Genomic DNA, 17,908 nt, shown 5'->3' with positions numbered 1-17,908 from the left:
ATAATGAAGATAAATGAGTAGTCACATGTTAAGGAAAGTTTACCCATTTTGCTGATGGGAAAACTGATCTTTATATTGAGACAGACAAGAGTTTGAGACTGGAATATCATCACTCCTCATCCATTGTTCATGCTGGCTAAATTTCTGAGACTTGAACAAGCCAAAAGCAGTCACCCACACCCACAGAACTGTTTGCACCCCACTTTTCACTTGATATGACCTCCAGTAATCCTCAGAGCCGTGTAAGGAAGGCAGTATCATTTCTTCCACAGAAATGGAAACAGGAACTCCAAGGGATTGCAGCTAATAGGAGCCAAACAGGGACTTCAATGTATACCAAATGACTGCAGATCTCAAATTCCTTCTATGAGATCAGATTGCCAAGTAACCCTGGTCTCTGAAAATTAAGTTTAAAAGTGGCTTTGGGACCAGGAGTGGTGACTCACCTCTGTAATCCCAGCACTTTGGGAGGCTGAGGTGGGTGGATTACTTGATCCCAGGAATTTGAGACCAGCCTGGGCAACATGGTGAAACCCTGTCTCTATAAAAAAATACAAAAATTGGCTGGGCACAGTGGTATGTGCCTGTAGTCTCAGCTACTCGGGAGGCAGAGGTGGGAGGATCTCTTGAGCTAAGGAGGTTGAGGCTGTGGTGAGCTGAGATCACAGCACTGCACTCCAGCCTAGGTGACAGAGGCTAAAAAAAAAATTGTTTTGGTGTCTGTTTCTCAGATTTAGGAACTCATCAAGTCTTACTCAAAATAGCATCAGAAATTCCAAAGAAGGGAGAACAAAATGACAGGAGTATTTCTTCTCACTGACTACACACCTAATTTTCATACAGGGAAGGTAACTGATGTCTACACAAAGGCTAAATCATTTATCCCCTCTTGCCACCAAAATCTGAAAAATGGGAAGTTGCTGTTGATAGGCCTCTGGCCCTTTGCTATTTTTTGCCCTCCTATATTTGGTAAATTCATCATTCAGGGCATCATGACGTACCACACTTTGTTTAAGTCAGTATAATAACCATGGAGTATAGGGTTCTTTTTTTTTTTTTTTTTTTTTTTTTTTTTTTTTATGAAACCAAATTGATTTCTGTGATTCCAGACAGTGACAAGACAAAAGGCACACTCCCCATGTTTGTGTTACAAATATTTAACTTGGATTAAAGTATATAACAAGAGTCTGATGTTTTCTCACAAGCTGACAGAACTCAGAGAACATAATACTATTTAACAATGTCAACTTTCTCTGTCAGGCATAATCTAAATGGGTGGAAAATTAGCAAGATGAGCCATAAAATATCATTTTTACGGAGTAGGGGAGATTTACTTCAAAACAATGTTTCATTGTGTAATGCAATCTGTCATAGATTAATTAACAGTCTAGCAGGATCTAACCTCTTGTGGAACGGAATGAAATTTCGTTCTTCAAGGAGAGTGTCCTTTAAGCATCTAGATTCCTTTCTCAACTTTTTCTTTGTCTAACTCCTGGTCTAACCTTAAGTCCTTCTCTAGGAACCAAAGTTGTTTCCTCTTGCAGGGCAGGTCTTGGCTTCATTCTAAACATTCAACTTTTCCTATCTTCTTCCATTCAGCCCTTAACTTGGCTGGCTTTCTTGATTGCTGGAGTAAACCCTCCTGCTGAGTTGGCTGAAACCTGTCGATAGGTCTATCTGGTTCTGTAAGTTGTGGATCAGGTCAAATAAAGAGGAAGATTCAACAACAAAAATAAAATCCTAAGCCCCCCAGCCAACTGAATAGGCCTCCCTTTCTTAGCCAAGGAGACCTGAGAGGAACCTGAAAAACTGAATTTGCAGCCACAATGGGAAGGGAGGTCGGATGTGCCTCATAATACTGCCCCCTTTTGGAGTTTAGGCAGAACTGAGCAGCATTAACATTGAAATAGAGATCAACAGACTGAAAAAACAGACTCTGTGGCAGTAAGATACCAAATTCCAACCTTCTGGCATAGCATCATATGACAGCAGACCCCAAAAGAAATAAAAATATTTTACCCCAAAATATATTTCTTTGACATATTTTGAAATGGCCCTGAAAAACTGTCTCTTGAGGGGAGGAGGCAGAATTTGCATCTACAGAGAATTTTCATTAATGCAACTAGGCCTTCCCTTTCTAGGTCTTTCCCAGATCTAGGAGAGATTAAATGATAATCTGACACCTTTAAGGTCTGAAAAGAGACATTTAATATCTATTCTTGCTGAAGTCTGCTACTGGAAGCTTCACCTACATAATAAAAACCTTGGTCTTCACAATCCCTCTTTAACACAAGCATTTCTTTCTACTGATTTTGAATCTTTAGACAAAGCATAAATTTTTCAACCAGTTGCCAATCACAAAATCTTTGAATCCACTTGTGACCTGTAAGCATCCCTCCCATCCCACCTTTCATGCCACACACCCCCACCAGGTATATATGGGATGTATACCTTCCATGTATTGATTTATGATCTTACCTATAATTTCTGTCTCCCTAAAATGCATAAAACCCAAGTTGTAACCCGACTGCCTTGGGCATACTTTCCCAGGATCTCTTGAGACTGTTCCCTGGCTGTAGTCACTTATATTGGTTCAGAATAAACCTCTTTAAATATTTTACAGAGTGTGGTTTTTCTGTTAACACTAGTTAATGGAATCTCCAGAATTAGTTTGGGGAGGAAATTTCAACAGGGAAATCATCTATGCAAGGATGGTCATCCAGAGCTTAGCAGAGAGTGCCAACAATAGGAAACAGAATCAAAACAACTCTGAAGGAAATGCTGTTGGTTTTTGTATGCCTCAGATTCCATTCTTGAACTCTTCCCTTTCTGAGGAATTTCCATAAAATAGGGTGACCTCAGTCTGCTGTTCTCAATGCTTGCTGGAATCCAGTGTTAAGCTGAGCAGAGCAGGAAGCAGCTGAAAGGAGGGTAAACTGACACAATGTATCTGATGGAGGAAGTCGAGACTCCTAAATCCTCCTTTGTCTCTGTCAGCATATTGTCCTCCATATTGAATTTCTGATTCATCATGGCAAACATCTTTTACTGGGGAGCCATGTCATTTTAAGAATATTCTGGGTATTCCAAGAACAGCTGCTGGGAATCAGCTTTCTTTCCATTCATAATATTGAGCCTGAGTTGGTCTCCCGGTCCTTTTGCAGCAGACAGAATGCTTGTGCTTGGAGTTACCCACCTCCTTCCTCATTCACATGCTGGTCTTCTCCAATTTGAGCTCTTATCAGTTTCTCCGGGTAAACAGTTCTTTCCAGATTCGTTACCCTCTTTGTTCACTCAAACAATGGTCTTTGTAACTGAGAACAAACTTAGAAGCAGGTGACAGATTATTTTTAATGTTGTTAGGACAAGTGGCTAATTTATGACATTTTCTTTCTAAGCTTGCCTTTATTCTTCGCAGATAGGATGACTCGGAACTCTTCATTGGAAATCCTCACTCAGTGGGAACATTAAGTCCAAACTGTTTCCAGCAATTGGTCAGATGTCACTCAGGGGTGCTGTGGGATGGAAGAGTTTCTTGGTTGTTATTTACTTTATGTGGGGTTATGGTTTGATGGTTTTCACCTTTTTCCTCTCCTTTAATCAATCACTAGATAACTGTTGATCCTATCTCCTATATAGACCTTGAACCCTTCTATTTCTTTCTAGTTCCATGGCCTCAATCCCAGTCTAGCCACTGTTGTCTTCTGGGTGATTGCTTCAACTCTGAATTGATATGTCTCCAGAGTTACTTCTGGCCAGTTTTCCATGTTGCAACCATACTGGTTTTCTTAAATGTGTGAATGTAATCATGTTATTTTCTTACTTAAAATTTCTCACTTCCTGTTACCTTTAGAATAAAACAAAACTTTATGATGGGTTTCTGTCTTAAGTGTAGATGCTACTTAATATTCTTCTGACCTCCTGAATTGTTATCATATCAGTGCTTCTCAGGACCCCCACTGGGCTCCTTCACAAGTCATAACTTAACCAAATGTCATCCCTGTCTCATGGAAGTTACATCCAAAGAGGATAGAGATTCCTCCTCCTGGGAAGGGCAGACAGAGTTTTGAGGGAGATGTACTTGGAGAACTGAAGACAGATGGTACCATGGACTGAATTTTGTCCTTCCCAAATTCACGTTAAGCCCTAACCCCCAATGTGATGGTATCTGGAGATGAGGCCTTTGGAAGATAATTTGATTTAGATGCGGTTATGAGGGAGGGACCCTCATGATGGTATTAGTGTTTGCTCTCGCTCTCTCCCTGCCTTGTGGGGACATAGAAGGCAGCTGTGTGCGAACCAGAAAGGCCTTCACCAGCACCCGATCATACTGTCACGCTAATCTCAGACTTTCCAGCCTCCAAAACTGTGAGAAAATAAACGTTTGTTGTTTAAGCCACCCAGTCTATGGTATATTGTTACAGCAGTCATACCTAAGACAGATTGGGATACTTAAGTTGCTAATGATTGTAATGAATCCACCCTGGACATTATTATGCTGCTGGGTGTCAAAAACTAATAACCTCTCACCCTCATCCTTACCTTTAGTAGAGATCATCTACTGAACAAGCTTGAACTGGCAGCAAGGACTTCAGGGTCAAGCTTCTGGAGATGGGTCTTAGCTCCACTGCTTACTACGTCACTTTGGGTAAGTCATTTTACTTTTCTGTGTTGGTTCATCAATCAAATGAAGAAAATAACAGTACCCTCTTATATCAGGTATCTATTATTGCATTACAAACCCATTCAAAACTTGGTGGACCATTGATTTTTGCTCACAGTTCTGTAGTTTGCAAATTAGGCTGGGCTCAACTGTGCTGTTCAGGTCTTGGCTGGGCTCCTTCATGCACCTGTGGTCAGCTGGCAGTTTCCTAGGTGGCTCTGCTTCTGGCAGTTGGCTGACATTTAGGACCTCTTGGCTCTGCTCCATGTGGTCTCTCATCCTCCTGCAGATTACCTCAGGCCAGGTCTCAGGGCAGAGGCAAAAGTCTAAGGGAGAAAGCAGCTGTGTGCAAGGCGTCTTGAAGCCTAGGCTTGGAACAGATTCATTGTTACTTCTGCGGACCACATTCTATAGGTGAAAGCAGCTCACAATACTACCATAATTCAAAGGATGTGAAATATCTTCCATCTATTGATGGAAGGAGCTGGAAAGGACATGGATACAGACAGGGAAGTCATTGATTGGGACCATCAATGCCTTTAATCTACCATGCTACCATCTAGATTGTTGTGAGACTCAAATGAGACACATGGAAAATACTTAGAGCCTCGTATACCTTAAGTACTTAGTCAATATTAGCTGTTATTATCATCATAATCACGTTTTTCTGTATATCTTTAAGAATATAGATAAAATTACAGGAATTCATGGAAAATTGCCTCAGAGACTTTTGAGGATTTTTCAGTTTGTTAAAATAGAGTGATGTTTTGTGGTTCCTGAAAGAACTGTCTGGAGTCAGTCTCTGGGCTCCTCTTTACATGCTTAGACACAGATTCATTGTGAGGGTTGAATGAACTAATGTATGTAAAATGATTAGCTCAGCCCCTGGAATGTAATAAACACTAATAATGGTAGCTATGATTATTATTTTCCTTCAACAAGGTCAATGATTTGGTAAAGAATCTCCCTTTTACCCAGCTCCAATGCATTCCTAAAATGCATATTGGCTTAACAGGATGCCGAGAATGCATATCTAACAAGTGAAGGCAATAGATGAAGTAGAAGTAGAACAAAGCTTTATGATGGAAGTCTCTCATGAACACATAGGTGTATATATGTTAGATAAGTAGATAAGGTTGGTACAAAAATTGTGATTTTTGCCATTACTTTCAATGGCAAAACTTGCAATTACGTTTGCAGCAACCTAATAGTAAAATGAACCCCTACACCTTCATGATGCAGCTTCCACAGGTCAACTGATGGCTAATCTTTGTTTATTTCCCCAACATTTTTTTTCAGTCAAGTTTTTTTTTTTTTAAAAAGGCAAATTCTATATATCACCTATAAATGTTTCAGTATGTACCACTGACAGGCATTTTGTTTTGATTTTTTATATAATCATGTTATCATCACACCTGTCCAAATTAACTGAAGGTCCTGAATATCATCTAATACCCAGAGCAGAATAAAATTTCTCCCAGCGGCTGTCTGATCCAAACAAGATCCATGCATTGCATTTGTTGTGATGCCTCTTAAGTTTATTTTTTAGAAGAAGAGTTTTTGTGCAGTTCTTGGGGCATCCAGAATTGGCTAGTGATATTTGAGATTAGGCGACAGGAACATAAGAGAGCCAGGCCCTGATGTGCTCATTGTAGATGTGCCAAGATGGTTTTCTGAACCTTTTCTGCATCTCTCAGGAAATACTGATGGTACCCACGGGGGTATCTAAAGCTACATTGATTTAGAACTATTCAGAAAGCAGCTCCCTAGAGCTACAGGGTGATGTAACTAATATTGCGCAAGTGGTGAGGCTTTGTTTATTTTAAGGTCATTTGAAAGAATTGAGATCCACACCATTATCTTGGGATCTGATGCCTTGGAAAGAAAAGGGGCAAAAGAGCTACTTATGCTGAGGAAGGCTCCTTGCAGTGCTCGAGCATCCAACGGATGACAGGGTGGCCCCAAATGAAGGAGACTTTAATATCAGGCTGTCACACAGGAGACCAGATTGACTGATTTTCCTCCCTCCCTCAGTCCCTTCTTTCTTTCATTGTTTCTCTTTAAGAATGTTGGCTCTAGTATTCAAATACTTGGGAGACAAGAGAAGATACCAGAAGGCTTCAGTGTTTTCTTTTGCTTGTCAGAAGCAGGAACCCTTTAAAAACAAAACAAAACAATACAATAACAATAACAACAAATAAACCGCTCTCTAGTTCAATATGTGTAGTGTGATAAATGAGGAAAGATCTCAATCTTTTGAACAAAATGGATTTCTAAATTTATACATTAATTCAATACCTAGCCCAGAAAGCAGAGAGCTGCCCTGGACTCTGTTTTCTTATTTCCTGCAGGTTTTAAATTACCAAGTTTGGCCAACTTTACCTGCTCATTGTTTCTTGAACTTGTTCCTTTCTCTGTCTGACTGCTGGCCCAGTTCAGGCCTCTTCAGTGCCTAAACAATTGTGGTTAAATCTTAAGTAAATCCATTTTCCACACTGCAGCCGGAGTGATGAGCAATTTAAAATATACTGTGACACTATGTTATAAGCCTCCTTTCAAGCTTTTAGTGGCTCTTTATTTCTTTTAGCAGACCTTGCCCACTAGTGTGTTGGGCTGGATTATAGATGTGCAGGAATATTGATCCCTTTAGCTCCAAGGGTGGCCAAGCTGTGAGCAGCCTTATTGATTTACCCCCATATTCCACACAGATAAATTTACTACATGTACTATGATGTAAAAACAAGGCTTATAAAATAAAACCCAAGCTGCTCAGACCACTCTCCTCTCACCAGCTCTATCTTCTGCTCCTCCCTACCTTGTAGGTAGTAATATGGAATCACCTTTAGACCCCTGGAAATCATTCTTTGCCTGTAGAGTTCTCTGTATCCGGAACACTTTTGTATCTTGCAATTCTTATCCCTTCAAGGCTCAGTTCAACAATGATCTGTTTCAATGAGCTTTCCTGGAAATGCAAAGTTAGGCCAAGGGCCCTTTTTTGTGCTTTGCCACCCCCCTCTACTTCCCATACCAATCATAAGGGTTCTTCTAACTGATCATTCACCATATTACCAAGAAGTAGATTGTTTATATATTTGTCCCTTCTTCCAGCCTGACTGTTCCTTGGGGACAAAGTTAATCACCTAGAAATTCCTTTGCCCAGCACAGTACCTGGCATGTAGTAGGTGGTCAGTAAATAAGAAACTCCAGGAAAAACATTGAGGACAGCTATGATGCTAAAAACCCAATGCTTCCATGCCCTTTGCTAATGGGGTCTGATTTAAATTGTGTACCAGTCCTGGATGATGAGGCTTTAGGTCCAAAATATTGGAAGTCAATATCATCAAGAACAGATATAGTTGTTCTAACTCTCAGCAGTCTTTATTGTCTTTAACAGCAGCTGATGAGAAAAACGTCATTTCAAGCAGAGAGAGACAGAGAAGTGAAAGTTGCCGTGTTAGAAAGGAAATGATCTGACACCGGGATGCGCAGTAACTTCCATTGCCACCTCAATTGCTCTGAGAGTGTATTTTGGTTGCCAGAATTTGTAGATTATTGGTTGGTGAAAAATAACCATTTCCAAGATTATATATGTATGAACAGACCAGTACAGAGTCAATATTAGAGAAAGACGCTGTCAGTTGTAAAGACCAAATATTTGTAAAATTCTCACAACCTGATATTGAGTGCATGCACGCGCATGCGCGCACGCGCGCGCGCACACACACACACACACACACACACACACACACACACACTCTCTTGAGGTTGGAGGATGTGCTCCTTTTAGAAACCCTATTTGTTGGAGCTCAATAGCTGTGAAGCTTTCACCCAGGGCTCTCTGTTCAGAAGTCTTCAGAGATGTCCTCCATAGGCTTCTTGAGTAGGAAGGACACCAGGGTTAGGTCACAGTGTCCTCTTTACTTCACTGATTATCTTTGGTGGGACAATGGCTGGGGAGGGAGGCAGTGATGTTTTGAGCATTTGAGTAAGAAGGAAGACAGAGAAGTTCCAATAGTGCATTTTGTGATAAAGGGGCTTTCTTGGTAGGGAGGAATTAGCTTTGACTTGATGTGTGTGATATACTACAGGAAGGTATGATCCAAGAGCATGCCTGTATACCATCTGCTAGGTACAGGAGATCCTTACAGTGTGTATTAGGGCTATTCAGAGCCAGGAAGTCCCATAATCTGCTGTCTGACACCAGGAAAGCCAGCAATATAACTCAGTTTATTCCAAAGGCCTGAGAGCCAGCTGGGGAGTGGGGAGGGGCGGGAGAAAATGGATGTCCCAGGTCAAACAGAAGCAAATTCACCCTTCTTCTGTTTTTCCATCTTTTTGTTTTGTTCAGGCCCTCAATGGATTAGATAATGCCAACTCCCATTAGTGAGGATGATCTTTACTCAAATGCTAGTTTCTTACAGAAACGCCTTTACGCCCAGACATAATGCCTACAGATGCTCCCAGAAATAATGCTTTACCAGCAATCTGCACATCCCATGGCAGTCAAGTTGACACATTAAAATTTAACCATTACACAGTGTTAGAAAGGAACGATGTGATCATTGAAACCTCATTCATTTGTCTGATTTCAGGGGCTCCAGGGACTTTCTGACATTTCAACTAGCTAGTGATTCTCCATAATGTCAGTATCCAAGAACTGGTATACTATAATGTAGAGGCAAAATCTGTCTTATATCAAGCAAGTTGAACATGGCACTATGACAAATAATATGTTATTATGACTATGTGGGCGAAAATAACCCACAGTCTTATTCCAACCCTAAATCTTAACCTAAGCCACCAAAGTTCCACTTTCTTCATTCAATGTGTGTCTGAGAGACTGCCAGTGACCATGGCTGACATCGTTTAATATGGAAACAGTTTTGATGATATATATATGCATAGCTATATTAGGTTATTCATCATGAAGAGATTACAGTTGGAATATATACACATAATACATATTATATGTATACATACATAGTACATATACATAATATATAAAACGTAGTATATATACACACATATGTATCTATACACACATTTTATACATATATACACACACATATCTATACAAGAAAAATGAAAAGTACTATCTTAAAGAAGATTTAAAACTAAGAAGAGTGATCAAAATTTATGTCATGAGAAAGACATGCTAATGAGGGATATACTTTTGCATTTATTTATTCAATAATTTACCAAATATTGAATAGGCTTGCATGTATGTAGTTATTCAGTGATTTGCCAAGTATTTACTAAACATTCTACTATGTTCCAGGGCTTTATTATAGGTATTGGGGTTCACTGAGGAATAAGGCAGACATGAAGTTTGCATTCCAGTAGGGGAGAAATGATAAATAATCCTGTAAGCAAGGTGATCTTAGGTGGTGCTAAATGCTATGGAGAAAGGAGGAGGAAATGAACTGCTAGGGTGTGTCAGAATTTTAGATAGGATTGTCAGAAAAGGCCTCTTTGAAGCTTCTTCTTAATTAATGTCTGAGCTGTTGTCTTAGTCTGTTCAGGCCGTTATAACAAAATACTTTAGACTGGATAATTTATAAACACCAGAAATGTATTGCTCACAGTTCTGGAGGCTGGGAAGTCTAAGCTCAAGGTGTCAGCAGATTTGGTGTCTGGTGACAGTTTGTTCCCTGCTTCACAGATGGCACCTTCTTACTGCTTCCACACATGGAGGAAGGGGCAAGGCAGCTCCCTTCAATCTCTTTTATGAGTACAGTTTATGAGTATTGTTTGAGCTGGGACATCCATTTTCTCCTTAAGCATAACTGGATCACTTCCCAAAAGGCCCTATCTCGTAATACAATCACATTGGTATTAGGCTCCAGCATACGAATTTGGGGGGACATCAACATTTAGACTACAGCCGACATGCAGTTCCATAGCTGTATTCTCCCGTTGCTAAACAGAATTCTAGATGTGATGGGAAGGCATGGGGACTGGGAAGTGTTCTACAGTCCTCTAGTCTCAGTCCTTCAGTGAGCCTGTGCCCCTGGGCTGTGACCTTCACAGGTGCTTCTCAGTACTCCCTCCTCCCCTCTAGATGGGACAGGAAGCTAGAGGGGTTAGAGTTGGATATTTCCCTTCTCCCAGGTAGGTTAGGCTCCAATAAAACCCTAACAGTTTGGGGTCTGGTAAAATAGTTTCTCCCGAGAGCAGACCTTGTTAAGAAGAATGCAATTCTCTGGTATATTTCAAAATGGTTCCTTTTCCCTCCTCCTGCCGGAAGCACAGGGGGATTGTTCTGTCATCTGTCTTGTGAGAACATGGAGGTAAAACTCCTGGAGGTAAAACTCACAAAAGCCTGACTAGACGCCCCTGAAGTTTTTAACACTCAGAATTGTCTATACTGAGCCTCCTGTAGTTCGTCAGTTACAATTCAGATTTTCTTGCTTAGGTATTGGTTCTCTCGAAGGTTTCTGTTCCTGTAAATTATGATTGTCTGTGTCCACCTGTCTGTCTCTATAACTTTGGGGCAGAGGTTTGTCCTGTGACTTCAATTCTGTGATGGATCTAAGAAGAACTGTTGATTTTAAGTTTTAAAGTGTACTTTCTGTGAGGATGGAAATGACAATGACCAAAGTCCTTATGTGCGTGACAGGAGACCAGGAGCCGAAAGGCCCCTGTGAACATCTGAGATCTGAATGAAGAGAAGGAGCTACCATGTGAGGAATGGAGGAGGCTTTTCTAGGCAGGAGGATGGCATGTTCAGAGGTCCTGGGGTGGGTCCAGCCCAGCATGGAGGCCAGTGTGGCTGGAGCCAACTGGTAAGGCAGAGGTGAGGGGAGACAGGTTCAAGACCAGGACTGATGCAGGGACTGGAACATGGAGGAGCAGCAAGGCCTTGTGGAAAGACTTGGAGGTCTTATAATTGAAATGACTCATTTTGGAAAGATAAGCAAAAAGGATGAAATAGCAAGCTTCCAATTACTTCTCCATGTGTTATGGAGGCAGAAACATTACAGTAGAAATGTCCCACATGTAGGCCAGACACGGTGGCTGATGCCTGTAATCCCAGAACCCTGGGAGGCTGAGGCGGGTGGATCACCTGAGGTCAGGAGTTCAAGACCAGGCTGGTGGTCTTGAAATTAGCCATGCGTGGTGGTGGGCACCTGTAGTCCCAGCTACTTGGGAGGCTAAGGCAGGAGAATTGCTTGAACCCGGGAGGTGGAGGTTGCAGTGAGCCGAGATTGCCCCACTATACTCCAGCCTGGGCAACATAGCGAGACTCTGTTTAAATTAAAAAAAAAAAAAAATCCCACATGTAATTTCCTTTTCGTATGTGTCTCCCATCACGCTCTGAGCACAAGTGTTAGGAACAAGCAGAATGGAAGAGTGAGGGATCGCTCATTCCAGTGAACGAGCTTGTGCAAAACCTGGGTAAAATCTGACTCATGCAGCAGGTGAAGCGCATGCTCCACTGGTTCGGTGACTCCACAGGGATGGGTTCATTCGAGCAGCCACGTGGTGGCCCTCAGAATAGTCTGCCCCATGTTGCGGTCATGGGGGATGAAGGGAAATGAAGCTGAGGGTTAGAGATGGGGGTGGCACAGGAGCCATGCGACCTCTAGGGGCACCTAGAGGAAGGACCTCTGAGCTCCAGAGATCAGACGTTGGAGCCTGCTGAAATTGTTTTATTCAATTCAATTGCTTGTCCTGCCGGCAGAGGATGTTTTCCTGACCCTGACTAGGTGCATTTAAAAATGTATACAAGACGCCAGGTGCAATGGCTCACGCCTGTCATCCCAGCACTTTGGGAGGCCGAGGCAGGCAGATCACCTGAGGTCAGGAGTTTGAGGCCAGCCTGGCCAACATGGTGAAACCCTGTCTCTACTAAAAATGCAAAAATTAGCCGGGTGTGGTGGTGCACACCTGTAGTCCCAGCTACTCGGGAGGCTGAGGCAGGGGAATTGCTTGAGCCCAGGAGGTGGAGGTTGCAGTGAGCCAAGATGGCACCACTGCACTCCAGCCTGGGTGACAGAGCGAGACTCCATCTCAAAGAAAAAAAAAAAAAAAAGTGTACAAAGAAGTAGACGATTGAACAATTGCCAGATAAATTCAACTTGAACAAAGATCAAGTCTGGTTTTTTCAGATGAGAGAACTATTTTACTCCAACAGTAGTTTTTTTTTCTCTCCTGAATTATTTGTGTGATGGCTCTTCAGATGGAAATGATGTATTTCCCTTCTGCTGTGTGTATCCTGCAGACTGATTGAACTTTAAATGTTCTGAGGAACAAGTCTTCCATCATTTACCTGCAGAAATCATCTTGCAGACTGATTTTAGTTCTTGTAGCTGCATATATGTCTAAGTATTTCTTTTCTCATTTTAATTTCATTATTTCTTGATTCCATCACTCCCCTTTGTTATGTTAAACCTTTCTCCAATATTTTAGGAAGTCATGCCATTTTTCTCTCAAGCATGTCCTGGCTCTATAGCTCTTACTCCTTTGAGTTTTCTTCATGATCCAGTTGAGGTCTCAAGAATGTTGCCTTTCTCCCCACCTTCTTCCCAGTGTAGACAGGTGTGGCTGGTGGGGATGTTTGCCACACAGAAAAACAGGCTGCAGTGTGGGAGACAGCAAGACCAGAGCCTCACAGGTCCACAAAGTCTTTATTTTATTTTCTTAGAAAGGGGTCTCACTCTGTCGCCCAGGCTGGAGTGCACTGGAGCCATCATGGCTCCCTGCAGCTCCCAACTCCTGGACTCAAGTGATCCTTCTGCCTCCATGTCCAGAGTAGCTGGAATTTATGGGCATGAGCCATTGGTCCTGACCCTAGTCCTTTTTCTGAGAAGCCTCAGAGAGGTTGGGGGGAACTGGCTCAGGCTGCTTCTCCAAGTCGGTGCAGAAGTTAGGGGAGCACCTGTGTGGATGCAGAAAAGTCTTCTCCCCATGGTGGCTGCGTTAGTGTCTCAGGGCGGGACTGTGTTCCCTCTGAAGGCTCAAAGAAAGAATCCCGCCTTGCTTTTGCCAGCTTCTGGTGGCTTCAGGTATTCCTGAGTTTGTGGCTGCATAACTCCTGTCTCTCCCCCATCTTCACATTGACTTTATCTCTGTAACTATATTTTCTCCTCTGTTGCTTCTCTTAAGGACATTTGTAATTGGATATAACCCAGGATGGTTTTATCCTGAGATAGTATCTTAATTATATTCTCAAAGACCCATTTTCCAAATAAGGTCACCTCCACAGGTTCCAAGGGTTAGAACGTGGGCTTATGTTTTTGGAAGCCACCTTTCAACCCTTGTCAGTGGCCAGCTCTCTCCCTACTCTCTGTCTTGGTACCATGTAGAAACAGAACTGAAATTTAAACACTGTATCTCTAGAGGGCCCTTGGGAAAAAGTAAAGTACCTCTGAGTGAGATCATCTGAATATTCAGTGCCCATTAGTCCAGGGCAGAGAGCAGGATCCTAGAGCAAAGCGACAGAGGAGGCCAATTTAGTGAAGCAGTAAGAGGCAGCAGCAGACTGAACCCATGACAAGCCACCCCAAGCGAGAAGTTAGGAAGCCAAAGGTAGAGTTTGACCCTTCCTAATTTTGCCTTACATCTATGCTGGACTCACCTTCTTGGACTCCAGAGGGAAAAGTGACCACCTTCCTGCCCTCTTCTGTTTGTTTCTGGATTGTCCCAGAGGAAGTGGAGAGTTTGTGATAGAAGGGAGTTGGACTGTTAAGCATGAACAGGATGTCACTGCCCATTTAGCCTGTCATGAAACACAAGCTATGAGCTGAGGATCACATGCCTGATGCCAGGTAGCACTGCAGACCCCTCAGTTCCAGTTGAATGTTTCCTCTACTACATTTGGTTGTCTCTAATGATCTCAGTGAATTTAAGGAATATGTTTCATGTATACAATGCACCCTGCTAGGATTGGAGTTTATTTAGACAACCAGTTGGCATCCCCAAACCCCAAACTTGCTGAGATCCCAGTTATGTACATTGTTTGCTTTCCATGGGGTATAGATTTGATCTCTCCATTATACTTAACTATAGCTGCCTGGAATAAGCCACTCTGTAATGAATACATGAATGTAAGAATGAATACATAATTTAGATCAGCTTTCCCTTTAAGGATTTTATGTATTTGCCCAATCTTCAAGGTTAAATAAATATAGCCCTAAGGAATAGAAGTCTCATTTTAAGCACCCTTTTGTTTCCATTTGTAAATGGGAACACCAGGTCTACGAATAGGACAGCCCATGCTGTTTGCTCTGTGAGGCCCCGTGCAGCATAGCGGGTAAGCGCTTTGTGTTCTGGAGCCAGACAAACCAGATTCAAATCCTGGTTGTTCCATTTAATTAGCTGAGGGACTTCGAGCTAATTACTTAACTTCTCTAGAACTCAGTTTTCTCATCAGTAAAAAGGGCAGGTGAGGGGAAGCAATGATAGTTGCTATCTCTTAAGGCTGGAGGGAGGATTAAACAAAGCAAATTTAAAGAGCTTGAATTTTTAGGTAGTGTTTATTATTATTTCTCTTAGAAGAAATACTGTTCACTGGGGAGTTGGTCAGGATCAGATGGGTTAGAAGGATAAAAGGTGTTTGATCAATGCACTACCCTATAAGCTGAGGTAGGGATAAAATGTAACAGTTTTTTTTTTTTTTTTTTTTACTTTAAAGAGATAGGATCTTGCTATGTTGTCCAGGCTGGAGTGCAGTAGCTATTCACAGGCCACATCTCACTACTGGTCATCACAGGAGTTTTGACCTGCTCCGGTTCACCCCTCCTTAGGCAACCTGGTGGTCTCCCACTCCTGGGAGGTCACCACATTGATGCTGAACACTCAATTAGTGGGAACACCTAATTGGCATAGCACACTGAACCAGAATCCATAGGCTCAAGTGATACTCCCACCTCAAACTTAAAAAAATTTTTTTTTGTTTTTATTTTTTTTTGAGACAGAGTCTTGCTCTGTCTCCCAGGCTGGAATGCAATGGCACAATCTCGGCTCACTGCAACCTCCGCCTCCCGAGTTCAAGTGATTCTCCTGCCTCAGTCCCCCAAGTAGTTGGGATTACAGGCACCCACCATCGCACCTGGCTAATTGTTGTATTTTTAGTAGAGACGGGATTTTGTCATGTTGGCCAGGCTGGTTTTGAACTCCTGACTCAGGTGATCTGCCCGCCTTGGCCTCCTAAAGTGCTTGGATTATAGGTGTGAGCCATCATGCCCAGCCCACCTCAGACTTTTGAGTATCTGGGATTACAGGTGGCTGTCACCACACCTGGCAAGGTTACAGTTTTTAAAATTAAGGATCCAGTTTTGGTAACTCAGCTCCCCTTAGCCCCCACCCCAGCCTTTACTCCATCTACCCCTCCAGGCTCTACATTCATCTTACCTGTGACCTGCTGTACTTGCAGACCAGCTTTATGTATTACATAGGTATAATGAAATTCATCATTAGAAAGGTTTCGTCCAGGCTAATGAAGCACACCGTGGGGCACATTGGTAATTATGTGTGTTGTTTGGAGTATGAGGCGTTAAAAAAATAGAAATGCCATGCATTTTATGAAGCGAGGGTGAGTGTGGAGATTATCCAAGACTGTGATGGTTTCCAAATGCAAATTGAACATCTTTCTTTTGATCCCAAACTGTGGCAAGAAACTAACATGAATCTTTGATCCTATACCAGTGTCTAGAGAAATTATGAGGTCTCCAGAATGGGAAAATAGATTCTCATCGAGACTTCCAGTTTTAGGAAATTGTTTAATCTCCATTCTCAGTGGCTACTGCTTTGAGGCAGCTGTGACAGAAAGGTCCCAAGTGCTATTGAAAACAGCTCATCAGTTCGGAACAAAGCTGATTATGTAAATTGTGCACTAAGATGCAGCTCCAATTTAATTTTACTCAGTAAATAAATATCCCATTAACATCCATCTGTTGAAAGTCAGGTAAGGCATTCTCTAAAACTAGAGCCCTAATGAATGTACCTGACAGGGGAAGGATTAGGACACCCAAATTCACTATGTAGAACTTTATTTTTTTTTTCTTGAAATGGCAAGTCAGCTATAAAATCAATTTAGAGCAAAAAGAAGCTATGATTGGCCGAGAAAGACACTGCATCTATTTCTGGCCCTGCTTGTTGTAGGGTACGTGAAAGCTTTCTCTGATTGCTGTCACAGAGATCAATAATAATTATAGCTCGCCAATTCCCTCCAAAAATAAAAACATTTCAGCTGATGAGAAGTGAACACTAAATTAGCACCAGCTCTTTTTGCTGCAGGGCAATTTACCCAGCCAGAAATGCCACTTGCGAGAGCAGTCTTTGCCTAACGGGCACAGCTTCCCTCTCCAGAGTTGGCAGTGGTGGAAAATTTCACCCAGCCTCTGGACTGGCAGGGGCCGGAAGTGAGACAGGCTGCCTCCAGCGCTGCCCTCTCTCATTTCAGGCCCATAACTACCAATGGCCCTTGAGCTCTAGGAAAAGCTCTTGATACTTCTAGAGTAGCCTATTAATGTGAGGTGCATCCACGAACATCTGCTTTGTCATTATCTGCCCAGTTTTTGGTAGGGATGAATTGTCAATCAGCCGCAGTAGGGTCGCTAAGAACCTGTTGTGTTTCTGGATGGCACAGCTGCTGATGTGAGGAAGAGATGAGGAGTGGGATTAGCATGGGGCTGGGGACAGGCTGAGGGTGACCCATCCTGGACTGTGCGCTCTAACCCTTAAGGCATTGTTTTCCAAACTGTTGATCACTCACGTGATAAAAGTGACCATTACAGCTGACTACAGACATCCCTGGAAGGGTATGAAGCAGAGGCCATTCAGCCAAGGCTATTAGACCAGATGCTACTAGCACAAGCTTTTATTAGTGCTTTTATTGCAAAAGGGAGAACCCCTGGGCAGAAAAACCTCAAAAAATGCCTCTTTTTCCCAAGTGATGAAGCCCTGAGTCAAGGCCCATGGATTTAGGAGAAGGTACATCTCTCCTCTGCCCTATCCCCCTTTCTCCAAACTATGCCCCCTCCCCAAGTGTGAGGTCAGAAGCTTGCTCCTCCTTTTCTCCTCTTCTTCCTGTGTTGAAGTTGGGTAATGCCTGGAGCTAAAGCAGCCATTTCACAACCATGAGACAACACAGCAACCTGCTTAGGAGGGCAAAAGGAATGATGAGTGGGGCTTGGGTCCTTCATGATATTGCTGAATTACTACACTAGCCCTGGGTTGACTATCTCTAAACCTCTTATTATGCAAGAAAGAGAAATCTCTATTTGAAACCAATGTAAAGAA

At 42.4% G+C, this 17,908-nt stretch overlaps 1 long non-coding RNA gene across 2 annotated transcripts in view; it reads left to right on the top strand.

The window, feature by feature from the left end:
• The first annotated feature begins 4,477 nt into the window (after positions 1-4,477).
• Positions 4,478-17,908, top strand: part of LOC105490662 (uncharacterized) — a 69,328-nt gene continuing 55,897 nt past the window's right edge. For both annotated transcript variants that reach the window (XR_011614814.1, XR_011614815.1), the window contains exon 1: positions 4,478-4,648. This is a non-coding gene — a long non-coding RNA (uncharacterized lncRNA). The remainder of the gene's footprint in view (positions 4,649-17,908) is intronic.

The sequence above is a fragment of the Macaca nemestrina genome, chromosome 16, assembly GCF_043159975.1.
Source record: "Macaca nemestrina isolate mMacNem1 chromosome 16, mMacNem.hap1, whole genome shotgun sequence".
Classification (NCBI taxonomy): Eukaryota; Metazoa; Chordata; class Mammalia; order Primates; family Cercopithecidae; genus Macaca; species Macaca nemestrina.
Note: the sequence above shows the minus strand (reverse complement) of the source record. Positions and strands in the feature narration are given on the sequence as shown.